Source organism: Triticum aestivum, chromosome 5A (genome assembly GCF_018294505.1).
Source record: "Triticum aestivum cultivar Chinese Spring chromosome 5A, IWGSC CS RefSeq v2.1, whole genome shotgun sequence".
Taxonomy (NCBI): domain Eukaryota; kingdom Viridiplantae; phylum Streptophyta; class Magnoliopsida; order Poales; family Poaceae; genus Triticum; species Triticum aestivum.
Window position 1 is genome coordinate 540075104 of NC_057806.1, and position 21392 is coordinate 540096495.

The window sequence follows — 21392 nt, forward strand, 5'->3', positions numbered from 1 at the left end:
AACTTAGCATTTAGGGTGCCTCAGCGTCGACAAACCCTAAATGATAAAACCTTGGCTTTTAGGGTGCCTCAGTGTCGATAAAAACCTAAATGATGAAAGCTTAGGCTTTTAGGGTGCCTCGGCGTCGACAAACCCTAAATGATAAAAGCTTAGCTTTTAGGATGCCTCGGTGTCGACAAACCCTAAATGATGAGACCATGATAATTCCTCACAAACCAACCCTTAAATAACACTGAGCTTAGCTTAGCTTTTAGGATCCATCCCAAAAGACCTAGGCAATATCACAAACATCTCTCAATTGTTCCTTGGCAATAACCAACTTTTTGGCGACATTCCTCGAGAATTAGGTTATTTGGTTAACTTAGAGATCTTGTTCCTTGACAATAACCAACTTTTTGACCATACTTTTTTCCTATTTAGAGCGAAACATGGCCCACAATGATGAGGCCAGCGGTTCGGGCAAGCAATTCTGGGAGCTGTCCTAGGAGATGGAGGAAGAACCTCACCGCTATGAGGACGCCGCGGAAGACACCGATCCCGACTACACAACCCCTAGTGGCGTCGGGGATGACACCACTGATGGTGCCGCCGAGGATGCCACCACTGATGATGGCAGCACACCCATAGATGGCAGCCAACCGAAGAGGCAACGGAAGGATCGGTGCCCGAACGTGCTCGGCACCGTCAAGGAGGAATTTACTGAAGTGTCCTCCAGTGGGCAGCCAACGGCGCCCCCAGAATTAGTCAAGGGGTACGCGGGACAGCTCGGGTGCATTCTCCGGAGCACCATCTCGATCAACACCGAGAACCTAAGGCATCGTGACCGAGGGAATTTGCGCAACCTCCTCTTCACGAAGCTACACGAATGATACAAGTTCCCTGGTGACTTTGCAAACACATGCCTCTCAGGGAATAAAGTGAACAGTGTCGCCCTCACGATGATGAGCACGGCCCTGGCTACTTGGAGAGCCACGGTGAAGAGAAGGATTGAAAAAGGTGATAGTTATGAGAAGATCAAGGAGACAAATCCTTCGATCAGCGAAGCTGACTACCTGGAGTTCAAGATCAAGTGCGAGAGCAACGGAACCGCGGAATCAAGTCGGTGTGGGAAAGAAATGCGGGACTTGAACTTAGAGGTCCACAAACTCGGTCCCGGCGGTTACAGAGTGGCGGAACCTATATGGGACAAGGAGGACGCGAAGCGTGCCGAGCAAGGCCTACCGCCCCTCTTTGATAAATACCGTGACAAGCAGACTAGGAACTATGTCAAGGCCTTGTACAAGGTGGACCCGGTAACCAAGGAGCTTACCACGGATCCGAAGACCAAGGCACTTGAGCTTGTTCTGGTAAGGAATACACCCCCGCGTAATTAGCTCCATATGGTTGCATTCTAGTTAATGAAGCCAATTTTCTAAATGGTTCACGTTCCTTCCGCAGGAAACTGAAAGCAGTAGTGCGGGGTCATCTCAGAGATCCCCTTGGGACACCACTTTAAATAGGGCGTTGAACGTAATGAAACACAAGGATAAGCTCAGCATACCGACGTCAGCTGGTCATGTGGCCGGCAAAGGCTTGTCCACAAAATGGTTGGAATACTATACCGCTAGGCGAAAGGAGAGAAAGACTAGTGATATGTCCATTTGCATCATGCTTTTATATCAATATTTATTGCATTATGGGCTGTTATTACACATTATGTCACAATACTTATGTCTATCCTCTCTTATTTTACAAGGTTTTCATAAAGAGGGAGAATGCCGGCAGCTGGGATTCTGGGCTGGAAAGGAGCAAATATTAGAGACCTATTCTGCATAGCTCCAAAAGTACTGAAACTTCACGGAAGACGTTTTCAGAATATATAAAAAATACTCAGCGGAAGAAATTCACCAGGGCGGCCACACCCTGCTCACAAGGGTGGGGGCGCGCCCTACCTCCCTGGGCACGCCCCCTACCTCGTGGGCACCCTGGTGGCCCTCCGGTGGCCATCTTCTGTTATATGAAGTCTTTAGATGGGAAAAAATAATAAGCCATCTTCTCGGACGAAACTCCGCCACCACGTGGTGGAACCTTGGCAGATCCAATCTAGGGCTCCGGCAGAGCTGTTCTGCCGGGGAAACTTCCCTCCGGAATGGGGGAAATCATTGCCATCGTCATCACCAACGCTCCTCTCATCGGGAGAAGGCAATCTCCATCAACATCTTCATCAGCACCATCTCCTCTCAAAACCCTAGTTCATCTCTTGTATCCAATTCTTGTCTTCAAGTCCGGGATTGGTTCTAGTAGGTTGCTAGTAGTGTTAATTACTCCTTGTAGTTGATGCTAGTTGGTTTAATTGGTGGAAGATCATATGTTTAGATCCTATATGCATATTAATACCCCTCTAATTATGAACATGTTTATGCTTTGTGAGTAGTTACTTTTGTTCCTGAGGACATGGGAGAAGTCTTGCTATTAGTAGTCATGTGAATTTGGTATTTGTTCGATATTTTGATGAGATCTATGTTGTGTCTCCTCTAGTGGTGTTATGTGAACATCGACTACATGACACTTCACCATTGTTTGTGCCTAGAGGAAGGCATTGGGAAGTAATAAGTAGATAATGGGTTGCTAGAGTGACAGAAGCTTAAACCCTAGTTTATGTGTTGCTTCATAAGGGGCTGATTTGGATCCATATGTTCCATGCTATGGTTAGGTTTACCTTAATACTTTCGTTGTAGTTGTAGATGCTTGCAATAGAGGTTAATCCTAAGTGGGATGTTTGTCCAAGTAAGGGCAGCACCCAAGCACCGGTCCACCCACATACCAAATTATCAAAGTACCGAACGTGAATCATATGAACGTGATGAAAACTACTTGACGATATTCCCATGTGTCCTCGGGAGCGCCTTAAATCATATAACAGTTTGTCCAGGCTTGTCCTTTGCTACAAAAAGGATTGGTCCACCTTGCTGCACCTTATTTACTTTTGTTACTCGTTGCTCGTTACAAATTATCCTATCACAAAACTATCTGTTACTACTTATTTCAGTACTTGCAGAGAATACCTTGCCGGAAACTGCTTATCATTTCCTTCTGCTCCTCGTTGGGTTCGACATTCTTACTTATCAGAAGGACTACGATAGATCCCCTACAATTGTGGTTCATCAAGACTCTTTGCTGGCGTCGTTGCCGGGGAGTGAAGCACCTTTGGTAGGTGGAATTTGGTAAGGAAAAATTTATATAGTGTGCTGAAATTTACTGTCACTTGATACTATGGAAAGTAATCCTCTAAGGGGCTTGTTTGGGGTATCTTCACCTTGACCAGTAGAGCAAAGAGTTGCTCCTAAACCTACTCAAACTACTGAAAATGAAAATGAAAATGTTCCCTTTGAAATTCCTTCGGGTATGATAGAAAAACTGCTAGCTAATCCTTTTTTAGGAGATGGAACAAAACATCCTGATGAGCATCGGATATATGTGGATGAAGTTTGTGGATTATTTAAGCTTGCAGGTGTACCCGGAGATGTTGTTAAGAAGAAGGTCTTTCCTTTATCTTTGAAGGAAGATGCATTGACATGGTATAGGCTATGTGATGATATGGGGTCTTGGAATTACAAATGATTGAAATTGGAATTTCATCAGAAGTTTTATCCTATGCATCTTGTTCATCGTGATCGTAATTATATATATATTTTTTGGCCTCGCGAAGGAGAAAGCATCGCTCAAGCTTGGGGGAGGCTTAAATCAATGTTATATTCATGCCCCAATCATGAGCTCTCAAGAAAAATGATTATTCAAAATTTTTATGCTCGGCTTTCTGATAACAATCGCACCATGCTTGATACTTCTTGTGATGGCTCTTTTATGATGAAGACTATTGAATTCAAATGGGATTTATTGGAAAGAATTAAACGCAACTCTGAAGATTGGGACGTCGACAAAGGTAAGGAGTCAGGTATGACACCTAAGTTTGATTGTGTTAAATCTTTTATGGATACTGATGTTTTCCATAAATTTAGCACTAAATATGGACTTGACTCTGAGATAGTAGCTTCTTTCTGTGAATCTTTTGCTACTCATGTTGATCTCCCCAAGGAGAAGTGGTTTAAATATCATCCTCCCATAGAAGTAAAAGTAGCTGCACCTATTAAAGTTGAAGAAAAGATTGTCACTTATAATGATCCTATTGTTCCTACTTCTTATGTTGAGAAACCACCTTTACCTGTTAGGACAAAGGATCATGCTAAAGCTTCAACTGTGATTCGTAAAAGCAACATTAAAACTTATACACCTCATGAGCAAATTAAAGTTGAACCTGATATTGCTATTGTTAAAGATCTCTTGTCTGATAATATTGATGGGCATGTTAATTCATTTCCTTGATGAGACTGCTAGAATTGCTTGTAACACCCTCGATGCAACTATAGCTCCCACGTGTCGAGGCACGACTTAGAGACATGATCACATTGAAGGCATATGTCGCAAGTTAGGCAATCTTCACAACATCTCATGTAATATAATAATGAAAGGGGAGATAACATAGTTGGCTTACACTCGCCACGTCAATCAAGTACATAAATAACATTACATCATCCAAACACTCATGGCCCGACTACGGCGCCAAAATAAAAGAGAACCCAACATGCGACACGGTCCCAATCACCCCCAACTGGGCACCACTACTGATCATCGGGAAAGGAAACATAGTAATGTTGAGAGTCTTCGTCGAACTCCCACTTGAGCTCATACGCGTCACCTGGAGCGGAATCATCAGGCCCTGCATCTGGTGTAATAGTAATCTATGAGCCACAGGGACTCAGCAATCTCGCACCCTCGCGATCAAGACTATTTAAGCTTATAGGAATGGCAAGGTAAAAAGAGAGTGGAGCTGCAGCAAGCGACTAGCAAGTATGGTGGCTAACTTATTCCCAACGGAGAGCGAGAAGAGGAGGCAAAGCGCGAGCGAGAAACTAGAGAGCAACCTGCGCAAACATTACTCCAACACCGTGTCCACTTCCCGGACTCCACCGAGAAGAGGCCATCACGGTAACACACTCAGTTGATTCATTTTAATTAATTAAGGTTCAAGTTATCTACAACCGGACATTAACAAATTCCCATCTGCCCATAACCATGGGCACGGCTTTCGAAAGTTCAATCCCTGCAGGGGAGTCCCAACTTAGCCCATGACAAGCTCTCACGGTCAACGAAGGAATAGACCTCCTCCCAAGACGTTCCGATCAGACTCGGTATCTCGGTAATTCAAGACAACTCCGACAATGGTAAAACAAGTCCAGCAACACCGCCCGCTGTGCCGACAAATCCCGATAGGAGCTGCACATATCTCGTTCTCAGGGCACACCGGATAAGCTAAGCGTACGGGAGCCAACGTAACCCAAGTTGCCAAGGGACGGCCCCGCACGGTTCTCTAGGTTGGACCAACACTCAGAGGAGCACTGGCCCGGGGGGGTTAAAATAAGATGACCCTTGACTCCGCGAAACCCAAGGGAAAAGGCTAGGTGGCAAATGGTAAAACCAAGGTTGGGCATTGCTGGAGGAGTTTTATTCAAGGCGGACTGTCAAGGGGTTCCCATTATAACCCAACCGCATAAGGAACGCAAAATCCGGGGACATAACACCGATATGACGGAAACTAGGGCGGCAAGAGTGGAACAAAACACTAGGCGAGAGGCCGAGCCTTCCACCCTTTACCAAGTATATAGATGCATTAAGATAACTTGGCAATATAATGATATCCCAACAAGTGAATAAATGTTCCAACAAGGAACGGCCTCCAATCTTCACCTGTAACTAGCAACGCTATAAGAGGGGCTGAGCAAAGCGGTAACATAGCCAATCAACGGTTTGCTAGGACATGGTGGGTTAGAGGTTTGACATGGCAATTTGGGAGGCTTGCAAGCAAGTGGTAGGCATCGTAGCAATGGCATAGCAAAAGAGCGAGCAAACTAGCATAGCAAAGATAGTAGTGATTTCGAGGGTATGATCATCTTGCCTGCACAGTTGTCAGAGTTGACTGGATCCTCAAAAGCAAACTCAACGGGCTCCTCGTTAGCAAACTCATCTCCCGGCTCTACCCAAACAAAACAAACAAGCAACAAGGATACAATCAACCACGTGCAAACTCAAATAACACGATGCAAAGATGATATGCTATGCGGGATGCGATGCGGGGTGCAAAATGCAAGATATGACAGGAAATGCATGAACCTGGCCTCAACTTGGAAATCCAAGTGTGCCACTGGAAAGATGAGATGAAATCGCTTGAAAACGATATAAAGAACGCCGGAATCAGAGTTACGGTTTGGAAATGGCAAGCGATTCAAAAATGTCACCGGTCTACGATTTACAGCAAGTAGGCATCTAAATGCCATGAGATGAACATGCTACAGCACCCAAACATGACAACAAAATACATGGCAGGGATGCACACAAGATGCTTAACAAAAGTCTAGCATTGAGCTACGGCCAATTCATCCATTAACAGGTTCAAACAAGCATGGCAAAAACGCAAATGGTAAAACAGATCTCAGACTTAGTGAAATTAACACTTGTCTGGAATTTCAGATCATATAGCCCTCTTCGGAGCAACAAAAAAATATGCTACAGGACCGGAACATGACAAAGAAAGACATGGCATGGAGCTACTCAACAAGCTTAAAAAAAGTCCCTTAGTGACCTTGAGCCAAAAGGGATCACAAAATATACTAACAAGCACACGAACATAGCAAAAACATAATCAGTTTTCAGACTTAGTGAAAACTGGGACATGCTGAAACATAACTCACGAAGGCATGTTTACGAGCTCGATGCACTCAACACGATTCAAGTCATGGTAGGACAAGCATACATCCCTTAAGAAGGCACAAAATTCAAGCTATACATGGCAAGAACAATGGCATAGCATGCACGGATCAACTACAATAACATCGGCAAAATCACAAACAAGTTGACGATCTGCCCAGATTCACAAAGTAGCAAAAGTAGAGCTCGATTGACTCAAGCTAGGGTGCTCCATAATTGCAAACAAAGACATGGATGGATAGAGCACTACAAGATTAACAAAACTCCCTTACTGATCATCCCCAAAAGAGGCACGGATCATTAGGAAACAATAAGAACATAAGGCATCATGAGATAAACAGCTGCAGGACTTAGTGAAATTACTAAGTCCCTGAAAATAGAATTAGCAAGTGCACCACTTTGCAAGCTTGCAAAAGTCACTACGCACATCCTAAAAATACATGGGTTGCACCTCTGGAAAGATGAGAAAACCCTTAACAAAACATATGTAGAACTCACTGGCATATCATGCACACAATAATCATGGCAAAAATGACAAAAGTGCTAAACGGAGTAGCAGATCTGACAATTAACTCAAGTAGCCCTCTTCTAACAACATTTCGGGCATCAAGGTGAACTCAAATGGAAATGATGCAATGCGATGAAATGATGTACTCTCTGAGATGAACATTTTGATATGCTATATGCATGAATCGGAGCTACGGATGCAAAGTTACGGGGCCCCGAATAGAGGCACATGGATCTGCAATTTCGGGACTTGGACAAAAAAACACCTAGGGTTTACTGTTCATCGCGATTCAGATCTGGATCGCACTGTTCACGGCGGCGCGGAAGCTGAGGCTCAGCGTCGGGGCTCGCCGGAGGAGGACGCCGGAGGTGAGGAGGAGCCCGCCGGCTTGCTCTCGCAGGAGCACGGGGCACGGGCGCGGCGTCAGGGAGGCTAGGGCGGCGCGTGGCGTCGGGCGATGGCGGCGGCCGGTCGGCGACCGAGGCGGAGGCGGACGCCGGCGATGGTGCGGCAGCGGAGCGGTGGAGGCGGCGGATAGCGGCGGGCGCGGGCGCGTCTGAGGAGGCGGCGGCCCGGTTGGCGGCGGCGGCGGCCCGTCCTGGGCCGAATGGGCCTCGGCGGCGGCGCGGCTGCCGTGCCACGTGGCGGTGCCCGATAGGCGCGGGCGGGCGGTGGCGACTCTGGACGTGTCCGGCCAGACGATATTTGTCCGCCGGCGCGCGATGAGGGTGGTTCTAGGGTTTTGGACGAGGGGGGATCCGGATTTTCGGGGAGGAGGTTATATATAGGCATAGGGGGAGCTAGGAGAGTCCAAATGAGGTGCGGTTTTCGGCCACACGATCGTGATCGAACGCTCTAGGACATGGAGCAGAGTTTGATGGGTTTTGGGCCAAATTGGAGGGGTGTTGGGCTGCAACACACACGAGGCCTTTTCGGTCCCTCGGTTAACCGTTGGAGTATCAAACGAAGTCCAAATGATACGAAACTTGACAGGCGGTCTACCGGTAGTAAACCAAGGCCGCTTGGCAAGTCTCGGTCCAATCCGGAAATGTTTAATCCCCACACACGAAATAAAGCTAGAAATGACCACCGGAGGAGAACGGAGCGCCGGAATGCAAGACGGACAACGGGGAAAATGCTCGAATGCATGAGACGAACACGTACGCAAATGCAATGCACATGATGACATGATATGAGATGCATGACAACGATAACAACACACGGAGACAAAACCCAAACCCGAGAAAATAAATAAAACTTAACGCCGGAAATGGCAAGAGTTGGAGTACAAATAGGGAAAGTTACATCCGGGGTGTTACAACACTCCACCACTATGAAAGGATCTCGTTCCGAGATCTAGGACTGAAAGAACGCCGGGTACTCAGAACGGAGGTGATCCTCGCGTTCCCAGGTAGCTTCATGGTCGGAATGGTGTGACCACTTGACTTTGAGAAATTTGATTGACTTGTTGCGAGTCTTGCGTTCAGTCTCTTCAAGAATAGCAACTGGGTGCTCACGATAAGAGAGATCTTCTTGGAGCTCAATGTCCTCGAAGTTGACGGTGCGGTCAGGAGTCTTGAAGCACTTTCGAAGCTGAGAGACATGGAACACATCATGAACATTGGCAAAGTTTGAAGGAAGCTCGAGTTGATAGGCGAGGTCGCCTCTCTTGCTGACAATCTTGAAAGGTCCCATGTATCTAGGGGCAAGCTTCCCTTTGATACCGAAGCGACGAGTACCTTTCATAGGAGAGACACGGAGGTAAACATGATCTTCGATCTCGAAAGCCAAATCACGGTGCTTACTATCATAGTAGCACTTCTGGCGGGATTGGGCTGCTTTGAGGTTATCACGAATGACTTTGCACATTTCTTCTGCCTCTGTGATTAAGTCATTACCCAAAAGCTGACGTTCACCGGTTTCAGACTAGTTGAGAGGGGTACGACACTTCCTGCCATACAGAATTTCAAAGGGGCCTTGCCCGAACTTGCTTGAAAAATGTTGTTGTAGGAGAATTCATCATAAGGAAGACAATCGTCCCACTTCATGCCGAAGGAGATCACACAAGCCCTGAGCATATCTTCAAGAATCTGGTTGACACGCTCGACTTGACCGCTAGTTTGAGGATGGAAAGCTGTGCTGAAGCGGATGTTGGTGCCCATGGCCTTCTGAAAAGAATCCCAAAACTTGGAGGTAAAGATGCTGCCACGGTCTGAAGAGATCACTTGTGGAATACCGTGCAGAGAGACAATACGAGAGGTATAGAGTTCCGCTAATTGAGCTGCACTAATCGACTCTTTAATAGGTAGAAAGTGAGCCACTTTGGTGAGTTTGTCGATGACAACGAATATAGCATCATTGCCACGCTTGGACTTTGGAAACCCAGTCCATTTCAATGTGGTCAAACTTCCATTCTGGAATGGCAAGAGGTTGGAGGAGACCAGCTGGCCTTTGGTGTTCTGCCTTCACTCTTCTGCAGACATCACATTCATTCATGAATTGAGCGATCTCGCGCTTCATTCGAGTCCACCAATAAGCTTGCTTGAGGTCTTGATACATCTCCCAGGGTGGATGGAGAGGAGAGAATTGTGAGCCTCGTTCAACATCACTTTACGAAGGTCACCTTTGGGTACAACAATACGATCCTCGAAGAAGAGAGTATCCTTGTCATCAAGGCGGAAGCACTTGTACTTGGACTGACTCTTGGCAATCCCAAACTTCACCTTTTTCACCATAGCATCAAGAAGCTGGGCTTGGCGAATCTGGTCTTCTAAGGTAGGAGAGACTTGAAGGTTGGCGAGGAAACCATGAGGAACAACTTGCAGATTAAGTTTGCAGAAAGCTTCACAAAGCTCGGGTTGACAAGGCTTGAGAATAAGACTATTGCAGCAGGCTTTTCTGCTCAAAGCGTCAGCAATCACATTGCCCTTGCCTGGAGTATACTCGATACTCGGATTATACTCTTGAATCATTTCGACCCAACAAGTTTGTCTGAGGTTGAGAGTAGGCTGAGTGAAGATGTACTTGAGACTCTTGTGATCAGTGAAAATGTCCACTTTTCTTCCCAATAGAAGATGTCTCCAAGTCAAAAGAGCATGCATAACTGCCGCCAACTCGAGATCATGAGTGGGGTAGTTCTTCTCATTAGGCTTCAACTGGCGAGATGTATAAGCAACAACTTTCTTCTCTTGCATCAATACTGCGCCAAGACCTTGGAGAGAGGGATCACAAAAGACCTCGTACGGCTTGGATTCATCAGGCGGAGTCAGAACTGGAGCAGTGATCAATTTCTCTTTCAGAGTGCTGAAAGCAATGTCACACTCCGGAGACCAAACGTACTTGACGTGCTTCTGAAGAAGATTAGAGAGAGGCTTCGTGATCTTAGAAAAGTTTTCAACGAATCTTCGGCTATAGCTTGCGAGACCAAGAAAACTGCGGAGTTGCTTCACGTTCTGAGGAGGTTCCCAATTCACAATTGCGGACACCTTCTCAGGATTCACGGCAATGCCCTTGGCAGAGATGATATGACCAAGATAAAGAAACTCATCGAGCCAAAATTCACACTTGGAGAACTTGGCGTAGAACTGATGTTCTCTGAGGTTATCAAGAACCAAACGCAAGTGCTTGGCATGATCTTCCTTGTTCTTTGAGAAAACCAGAATATCGTCGAGATAGACCAAAACGAAGTCATTGGTGTAGGCATTGAATATGAAGTTCATCATTCGAGAGAACGTCGGAGGAGCGTTGGCAAGGCCAAAAGACATGACAGTGTATTCATATGAAGCAAAGCTTGTTCTGAATGCTGTCTTGGGAATATCTTCTTCACGAATGCGGATCTGATGATAACCCATACGGAGATCAAGCTTGGAGAATACTTGGGCACCTTTGAGTTGTTCGAAGAGCTCATTGATGTTGGGAAGTGGGTATTTGTTCTTGATGGTCTTCTTGTTCACTGGACGGTAATCGACACAAAGTCGGTCCATTCCATCCTTCTTCACAAAAAGAACACCACAACCCCACGGAGAAGAACTAGGCCGGATGAGACCCATTTTCTCTTGCATATCGAGTTGCTTCGTCAGCTCCTTCAACTCTTCAGGTCCGAGCTTGTAAGGACGTTTGCACACAGGTTCCGTGCCAGGCTCAAGATCAATAATGAATTCAACTGGCCGGTGCGGAGGCATTCCTGGGAGCTCTTCTGGAAAGACGTCTTGATATTCACAAACGACTGGAATTTGCGAGATGGCATCCAATTCACCCTTCTCATTGAGAGAAAACAGACAGATAGTATCATCACGGGCGGCAAAGACAATTACATCCTCAGACGAATGAGTCAATTGAATCTGCCTGACTGCACAATCAAGCTGAGCCTTGTGCTTAGAAAGCCAATCCATCCCGAGAATAAGATCAATATCCGAGTTACCAAGAACCATTGGAGAAGCCAGAAACTTGAAATCACCCATCATGATAGAAACATCCGGGACTATTGAAGTAGCCCTCATAGACTTAGTCGGAGAAACCACTCCCATAGGTTTACCCAACATTTGTGAAACGAAGTCATGCTTGGAAACAAATGATCTTGACATGAAACAATGCGATGCACCAGTGTCAAAAAGAACTTTTGCTGGAAAAGAGTTAACTGAAAAGTTACCCATGATGACATCTGATGAGTCCTCTGCCTGAGCTGCATTCATCAAATTGACCTTGGCATCCTTGGGGTTATGCTTGACCACAGATGTACTTGCCGATCTGACTGGAGGAGGAGGAGGAAGACGCCTCTGGTTGAAACACTTGTTGGCATAGTGACCCTTCTGTTGGCACTTGTTGCACGTGACCTCTGAAAGCGGATACGGAGCACTCGATCTTGGAGCTTGAGACGAAGTCTTGTTCTGAAAGCCAGGGTTGGGTGGGTGGGAAGAACCACTGCCACCTTTGCTCTTCTGCTGATGCGGCTGACGGAACGGAGGAGGAGGAAGCCAAAACTTCTGCTGCTTAGCCATTTGAGTAGAGGAAGAAGGAGTAACATCTCTGGCTTGCTTCTTGGAAGCATCACACCTCAACTGAGCAGCCTCTTGCTTCAGTGCCATGTTGTAGAACTCATCGTACCTCAAGGGCTCGAAGAGAACAAGAATGAGCTGAATTTCTTCTCTGAGACCACCCCTGAACTGATATATCATGCTCTTCTCATCAGGCACGTCCTGCTTGGCAAAGCGGGCGAGCTTCTAAAACAACTTGTTGTAGTCATAGACAGACAAAGAGCCTTGCTTCAGATTGTGGAATTCCTCACGCTTGCTTTCAACCACGCTCTGGGGAATATGATGAGCCCTGAAATCTCGACGGAAATCATCCCAAGTGATAACACGTCCACCTCTGGAGTCCTTGTACTGCTGGAACCATTCTGCAGCTTGATCTTTGAGTTGGAAAGAAGCGAACTTGACAAAGTCCTCAGGCCTGACGTTACTGCACTCGAAATGCTGTCACAGATCCACAAGCCCATTGTCAGCATCGGTTGCCTCAACACAATTGTTGAAAGTCTTTGGCCTGTTAGCAAGGAACTGGTTGAGTGTAGCAAAGTGACTCTGATTGCTACCTTGATTCCCTTGACTGCCTTGATTGCGCTCTTGAAGAATTTGCATGATCAGCTGTGTGTTTGCATTGGTTGCGGCCATCACAGCTTGCCATGCCTCCGGAGGAGGTGGAGGTGGTGGTGGATCAGGATTCGGAGTCGTGCGCGTTGAAGGAGCCATCCTGAAGAGGTTGACCACCATTAGCACATTGATAGACAAATATTGAAGCTGAATCCAACAGAATGAAAATTGCAACATATAGTCTTCACACCCGAACAAAATGAACAAATGCATTCCTCTTGAAATGGTCACATATCCATAAATTGAGAAGCCACGTAGAGTTAAGGTAGAGAAATAAATCAACAAGGTACGGATCAAGAACGAATAATCGGTAAGAAATCCCAATCTCAAACCAATATCCGTGGAAGAAAAAACTAGAGCTACTAGAATTCCCACCTATGAAACTCCCGAACCTTTCCGGTTATGCAATCAGGTGTTGGGGATACAGGGGAAGCATACTATCTCACCCAAACTAGCAAATCCTACATCCAGCTGTATCCATCCTTCAACACATAGCCAAGAAACATTCGGAAACCATCTACCTCAACCTTCGAAAGGCATCCATTATACAAGTTATGGCGATACTCCCGAACTCCCGCCCCAGTACTGGGTGGCGTCGAGGTTATCTCACCAACGAACTGCATAAAAGAGATTTTCGATGTCGGCGTACTAAACTCAGGTATTCCAGAACTGCAACGATGAAATTATGATGACAACACCTCAGAGCTCAACTCCCCGGGACACTTCCACTAAACCCCTGACAGGAGGCACCAAGTCAATGTTCTCATCATAAAACCATCGGAACGATTCCAAGATACCCGCGTGATCCTAAAAAAAATTTAGTGAAATTTGAGAAGAGAAGAGTCAAAACTCTACGTCAGGATGCCTTACCAGAGCAATGAGGAGACTGGGAAGTAAAAATAATTCCTAATCTCTCCGATATATAATTCCTAAAAGACTCAAAACATTGTTCTAGACACAACTCGGCCGCTAAAAACGATCAAGCAATGGGGCTCCTAAGGTCGGGGAAGGCTCTGATTACCAACTTGTAACACCCTCGATGCGACTATAGCTCCCACGTGTCGAGGCACGACTTAGAGACATAATCACATTGAAGGCATATGTCGCAAGTTAGGCAATCTTCACAACATCTCATGTAATATAATAATGAAAGGGGAGATAACATAGTTGGCTTACACTCGCCACGTCAATCAAGTACATAAATAACATTACATCATCCAAACACTCATGGCCCGACTATGGTGCCAAAATAAAAGAGAACCCAACATGCGACATGGTCCCAATCACCCCCAACTGGGCACCACTACTGATCATCCGGAAAGGAAACATAGTAACGTTGAGAGTCTTCGTCGAACTCCCACTTGAACTCATACGCGTCACCTGGAGCGGAATCATCAGGCCCTGCATCTGGTGTAATAGTAATCTGTGAGCCACAGGGACTCAGCAATCTCGCACCCTCGCGATCAAGACTATTTAAGCTTATAGGAATGGCAAGGTAAAAAGAGAGTGGAGCTGCAGCAAGCGACTAGCAAGTATGGTGGCTAACTTATTCGCAACGGAGAGCGAGAAGAGGAGCCAAAGCACGAGCGAGAAACTAGAGAGCAACCTGCGCAAACATTACTCCAACACCGTGTCCACTTCCCGGACTCCGCCGAGAAGAGGCCATCACGGTAACACACTCAGTTGATTCATTTTAATTAATTAAGGTTCAAGTTATCTACAACCGGACATTAACAAATTCCCATCTGCCCATAACCGCGGGCATGGCTTTCAAAGTTCAATCCCTACAGGGGAGTCCCAACTTAGCCCATGACAAGCTCTCACGGTCAACGAAGGAATAGACCTCCTCCCAAGACGTTCCGATCAGACTCGGTATCTCGATAATTCAAGACACTTCGACAGGTTAAAACAAATCCAGCAACACCGCCCGAATGTGCCGACAAATCCCGATAGGAGTTGCACATATCTCGTTCTCAGGGCACACTCAGATGAGACTAGCTACGAGTAAACCAACCCTCAAGTTCCCCGAGGTGGCCCCGCAGGCAGCTCAGTTCGGACCAACACTCAGAGGGAGCACTGGCCCGGGGGGGGTTAAAATAAGATGACCCTCGGGCTCCAGTAACCCAAGGGAAAAAGAGGCTAGGTGGCGAATGATAAAACCAAGGTTGGGCATTGCTGGAAAGCTTTAATCAAGGCGAACTATCAAGGGGTTCCCATTATAACCCAACCGCGTAAGGAACGCAAAATCCGGGAACATAACACCGATATGACGGAAACTAGGGCGGCAAGAGTGGAACAAAATACTAGGCGAGAGGCCGAGCCTTCCACCCTTTACCAAGTATATAGATGCATTAAGATAACTTGGCAATATAATGATATCCCAACAAGTGAATAAATGTTCCAACAAGGAACGGCCTCCAATCTTCACCTGTAACTAGCAACGCTATAAGAGGGGCTGAGCAAAGTGGTAACATAGACAATCAACGGTTTGCTAGGACATGTTGGGTTAGAGGTTTGACATGGCAATTTGGGAGGCTTGCAAGAAAGTGGTAGGCATCATAGCAATAGCATAGCAAAAGAGCGAGCAAACTAGCATGGCAAAGATAGTAGTGATTTCGAGGGTATGATCATCTTGCCTGCACAGTTGTCAGAGTTGAATGGATCCTCAAAAGCAAACTCAACGGGCTTCTCGTTAGCGAACTTGTCTCCCGGCTCTACCCAAACAAGACAAACAAGCAACAAGGATACAATCAACCACGTGCAAACTCAAATAACACGATGCAAAGATGATATGCTATGCGGGATGCGATGCAGGGTGCAAAATGCAAGATATGATAGGAAATGCATGAACCTGGCCTCAACTTGGAAATCCAAGTGTGCCACTGGAAAGATGAGATGAAATCGCTTTAAAATGATATAAAGAACGCCGGAATCGGAGTTACGGTTTGGAAATGGCAAGCGATTCAAAAATGTCACCAGTCTGTGATTTACAGCAAGTAGGCATCTAAATGCAATGAGATGAACATGCTACAGCACCCAAACATGACAACAAAATACATGGCAGGGATGCACATAAGATGCTTAACAAAAGTCTAGCACTGAGCTACGGCCAATTCATCCATTAACAGGTTCAAACAAGCATGGCAAAAACGCAAATGGTAAAACAGATCTCAGACTTAGTGAAATTAACACTTGTCTGGAATTTCAGATCATATAGCCCTCTTCGGAGCAACAAAACAATATGCTACAGGACCTGAACATGACAAAGAAAGACATGGCATGGAGATACTCAACAAGCTTAACAAAAGTCCCTTAGTGACCTTGAGCCAAAAGGGATCACAAAATATACTAACAAGCACACGAACATAGCAAAAACATAACCAGTTTCCAGACTTAGTGAAAACTGGGACATGCTGAAACATAACTCACGAAGGCATGTTTACGAGCTCGATGCACTCACCACGGTGCAAGTCATGGAAAGACAAGAATACATACCTTAAGAAGGCACAAAATGCAAGCTAGACATGGCAAGAACAACGGCATAGCATGCACGGATCAACTACAATAACATCGGCAAAATCGCAAACAAGTTGTCGATCTGCCCAGATTCACAAAGTAGCAAAAGTAGAGCTCGATTGACTCAAGCTAGGGTGCTCCATAATTGCAAACAAAGACATGGATGGATAGAGCACTACAAGATTAACAAAACGCCCTTACTGATCATCCCCAAAAAAGGCACGGATCACTAGGAAACAACAAGAAGAGAAGGCATCATGAGATAAACAATCCCAGGACTTAGTGAAATCACTAAGTCCCTGAAAACAGAATCAGCAAGTGCACCACTCTGCAAGCTTGCACAAGTCACCACACACATCCTAAAATACATGGGTTGCACCCCTGGAAAGATGACAAAACCCTTAACAAAACATATGTAGAACTCACGGGCATATCATGCACACAATAATCATGGCAACAATGACAAAAGTGCTAAACGGAGTAGCAGATGTGACAATTAACTCAAGTAGCCCTTTTCTAACAGCATTTCGGGCATCAAGATGAACTCTAATGAAAATGATGCAATGGAATGAAATGATGTAATCTCTGATATGAACATTTTGATATGCTATATGCCCAAATCGGAGCTTCGGATGCAAAGTTACGGGGCCTCGAACAGGAGCATATGGACTGAAAAATTTAGGGTCTTGGAGAAATTTTCGACCTCCTAGGGTTTACTGTAGCTCCGATCCAGATCCAGATCAACGCACGTCGCTCGGTCACCGAGGATCGGTGTCGGGGCTTGCCGGAGGAGGACGCCGGAGGTGAGGAGGAGCCCGCCGGCTTGCTCTCGCCGGAGCACGGGGCACGGGCGCAGCGTCGGGGAGGCTAGGGCGGCGCGCGGCGTCGGGCGATGGTGGCGGCCGGTCGGCGACCGAGGCGGAGGCGGACACCGGCGATGGTGCGGCGGCGGAGCGGTGGAGGCGCCGGATCACGGCGGGCGCGGGCGCGGCTGAGGAGGCAGCGGGGCGCAGCTGAGGAGGCGGCGGCCCGGTTGGCGGCGGCGGGGCCCGTCCTGGGCCGAACGGCCTCGGCGGCGGCGCGGCTGCCGTGCCACATGGCGGTGCCCGAAAGGCGCGGGCGGCGGCGGCGACTCCGGACATGTCCGGCCGGACGATATTTGTCCGCCGGCGCGCGATGAGGGTGGATCTAGGGTTTTGGACGAGGGGGGATCCGGATTTTCGGGGAGGAGGTTATATATAGGCATAGGGGGAGCTAGGAGAGTCCAAATGAGGTGCGGTTTTCGGCCACGCGATCGTGATCGAACGCTCTAGATGATGGAGCAGAGTTAGGTGGTTTTGGACAATTGGAGGGGTGTTGGGCTGCAACACACACGTGGCCTTTTCGGTCCCTCGGTTAACCGTTGGAGTATCAAACGAAGTCCAAATGGCACGAAACTTGACAGGCGGTCTACCGGTAGTAAACCAAGGCCGCTTGGCAAGTATCGGTCCAATCCGGAAATGTTTAATCCCCACACACGAAAGAAAGCTAGAAATGGCCACCGGAGGAGAACGAAGCGCCGGAATGCAAACGGGACAACGGGGAAAATGCTCGAATGCATGAGATGAACACATATGCAAATGCAATGCACATGATGACATGATATGAGATGCATGACAACGACAACAACACAGGAGACAAAAACCCGAACCCGAGAAAATAAAATAACTTAACGCCGGAACGGCAAGAGTTGGAGTACAAATAGGGAAAGTTACATCCGGGGGTGTTACAATGGGGCAATGAGATATTCATGAACAAGATCAAGTGAAGAAACTGATAAGGATTATTAGCAAACAGACCTGTGGTAGGCATGCCTGTTATTTGTGTTAAAATAGGAGTTATCATGGCTTATGTGATATGGGTGCTAGTGCTATCGCAATACCTTATTCCTTATACAAAGAAATTATGCATGATATTGCACCTGCTGAGATAGAAGATATTGATGTCACAATTAAACTTTCCAATAGAGATACTATTTCACCAATGGGAATTGTTAGAGATGTTGAAGTCTTGTGTGGCAAAACTAAATATCCTGCTGATTTTCTTGTTCTTGGTTCCCCACAAGATAGCTTTTGTCCCATTATATTTGGTAGACCCTTCTTAAACACTGTTAATGCTACCATAGATTGCAAAAGGGATGTTGTTACTATTGGTTTAGATGATATGACTCATGAATTTAATTTCTCTAAATTTAGTAGACAACACCGTGAAGAAGAATTACCTAGTAAGAATGAAATCATTGGTCTTTCTTATATTGCCTTACCATCTAGTGTTCCTTTAGAACAATATTTGCTAGACCATAAAAATGATATGTTTATGAATGAAAGAAGAGAAATAGATGAAGTATTCTTTAAACAGGAACCTATTTTGAAACACAATTTGCCTGTTGAAATCCTAGGGGATCCTCCTCCACCCAAGGGTGATCCCGTGTTTGAGCTTAAACCTTTGCCTGATACTCTTAAATATGCTTATCTTGATGAGAAAAAGATATATCCTGTTATTATTAGTGCTAACCTTTCAGAACATGAAGAAGAGAGATTATTGAAAACTCTGAAGAAGCACCGTGCTACTATTGGGTATACTTTTGATGATCTTAAGGGCATTAGTCCCACTCTATGTCAACATAAAATTAATTTGGAAGAAGATGCTAAACCAGTTCGTGATCATCAATGATGACTGAATCCTAAAATGAAAGAAGTAGTAAGAAAGGAGATACTAAAGCTCCTTGAGGCATGTATAATTTATCCTGTTGTTGATAGTCAGTGGGTAAGTCATGTCCATTGTGTCCCTAAGAAGGGAGGTATTACTGTCGTTCCTAATGATAAAGATGAATTGATCCCTCAAAGAATTATTACCAGTTATAGGATGGTAATTGATTTCCGCAAATTAAATATGGCTACTAAAAAGGATCATTACCTCTTACCTTTTAGCGATCAAATGCTAGAAAGATTATCTAAACATACACATTTTTGCTTTCTAGATGGTTATTCTGGTTTCTCTTAAATACATGTGCCAGCGAAGGATCAATCAAAGACTACTTTTACTTGCCCTTTTGGTACTTTTGCTTATAGATCTATGCCTTTTGGTTTATGTAATGCACCTGCTACCTTTCAAAGATGCATGATGGCTATATTCTCTGACTTTTGTGAAAAGATGTGTGAGGTTTCCATGGACGATTTCTCCGTCTATGGATCTTCTTTTGATGATTGCTTAAGCAACCTTGATCGAGTTTTGCAGAGATGTGAAGAAACTAATCTTGTCTTGAATTGGGAAAAGTGCCACTTTATGGTTAATGAAGGTATTGTCTTTGGGCATAAAGTTTCTGAAAGAGGTATTGAAGTTGATAAAGCCAAGGTTGATGCTATTGAAAAGATGCCATGTCCCAAGGACATCAAAGGTATAATAAGTTTCCTTGGTCATGCCGGTTTTTATAGGAGGTTCATTAAGGACTTCTTAAAAATCTCTCGGCCTCTGACTAATTTATTACAAAAAGATATACCATTTGTCTTTGATGATGATTGTGTAGAAGCCTTTGAAATACTTAAGAAAGCATTGATCTCTGCACCTATTGTTTAGCCACTTGATTGGAATTTATCCTTTGAAATTATGTGTGATGCTAGTGATTATGCTGTAGGTGCTGTCCTAGGGCAAAGAGTTGATAAGAAACTAAATGTTATTCAATATGCTAGTAAAACTCTAGACAATGCTCAGAGAAATTATGCTACTACTGAAAAGGAATTCTTAGCAGTTGTATTTGCTTGTGATAAGTTCAGACCTTATATTGTTGCTAAAGTAACTATTCACACTGATCATGCTGCTATTAAATATCTTATGGAAAAGAAAGATGCTAAACCTAGACTTATTAGATGGGTTCTCTTGCTACAAGAATTTGACTTACATATTGTTGATAGAAAGGGAGCTGAGAACCCCGTTGCAAACAACTTGTCTAGGTTAGAAAATGTGCTTGATGACCCACTACCTATTGATGATAGCTTTCCCGACGAGCAATTAAATGTTATAAATGCTTCTCATACTGCTCGATGGTATGCTGATTATGCTAATTACATTGTTGCTAAATTTATACCACCTACTTTCACATACCAGCAAAAGAAAAAGTTCTTATATGATTTGAGGCATTACTTTTGGGATGACCCACACCTTTATAAAGAAGGAGTAGATAGTATTATTAGATGTTGTGTACCTGAGCGTGAACAGGAATAGATCCTACGCAAATGTCACTCCGAAGCTTATGGAGGACACCATGCTGGAGATAGGACTTCACATAAGGTATTGCAATCTGGTTTTTATTGGCCTACTCTCTTCAAGGATGCCCGTAAGTTTGTCTTATCTTGTGATGAATGTCAAAGAATTGTTAATATTAGTAGACATCAAGAAATGCCTATGAATTATTCACTTGTTATTGAACCATTTGATGTTTGGGGCTTTGACTATATGGGACCCTTTCCTTCCTCTAATGGATATACTCATATTTTAGATGTTGTTGATTACGTTACTAAGTGGGTAGAAGCTATTCCAACTAGTAGTGTTGATCATAACACTTCTATTAAAATGCTTAAAGAAGTTATTTTTCCAAGGTTTGGAGTCCCTAGATATTTAATGACCGATGGTGGTTCACATTTTATTCATGGTGTTTTCCGTAAAATGCTTGATAAATATGATGTTAATCATAGAATTGCATCCCCTTATCACCCACAGTCCAGTGGTCAAGTAGAATTGAGTAATAAAGAACTCAAATTAATTTTGCAAAAGACTGTTAATAGATCTAGAAAGAATTGGTCCAAGAAACTTGATGATGCATTATGGGCCTATAGAACTGCATATAAAAATCCTATGGGTATGTCTCCGTATAAAATGGTCTATGG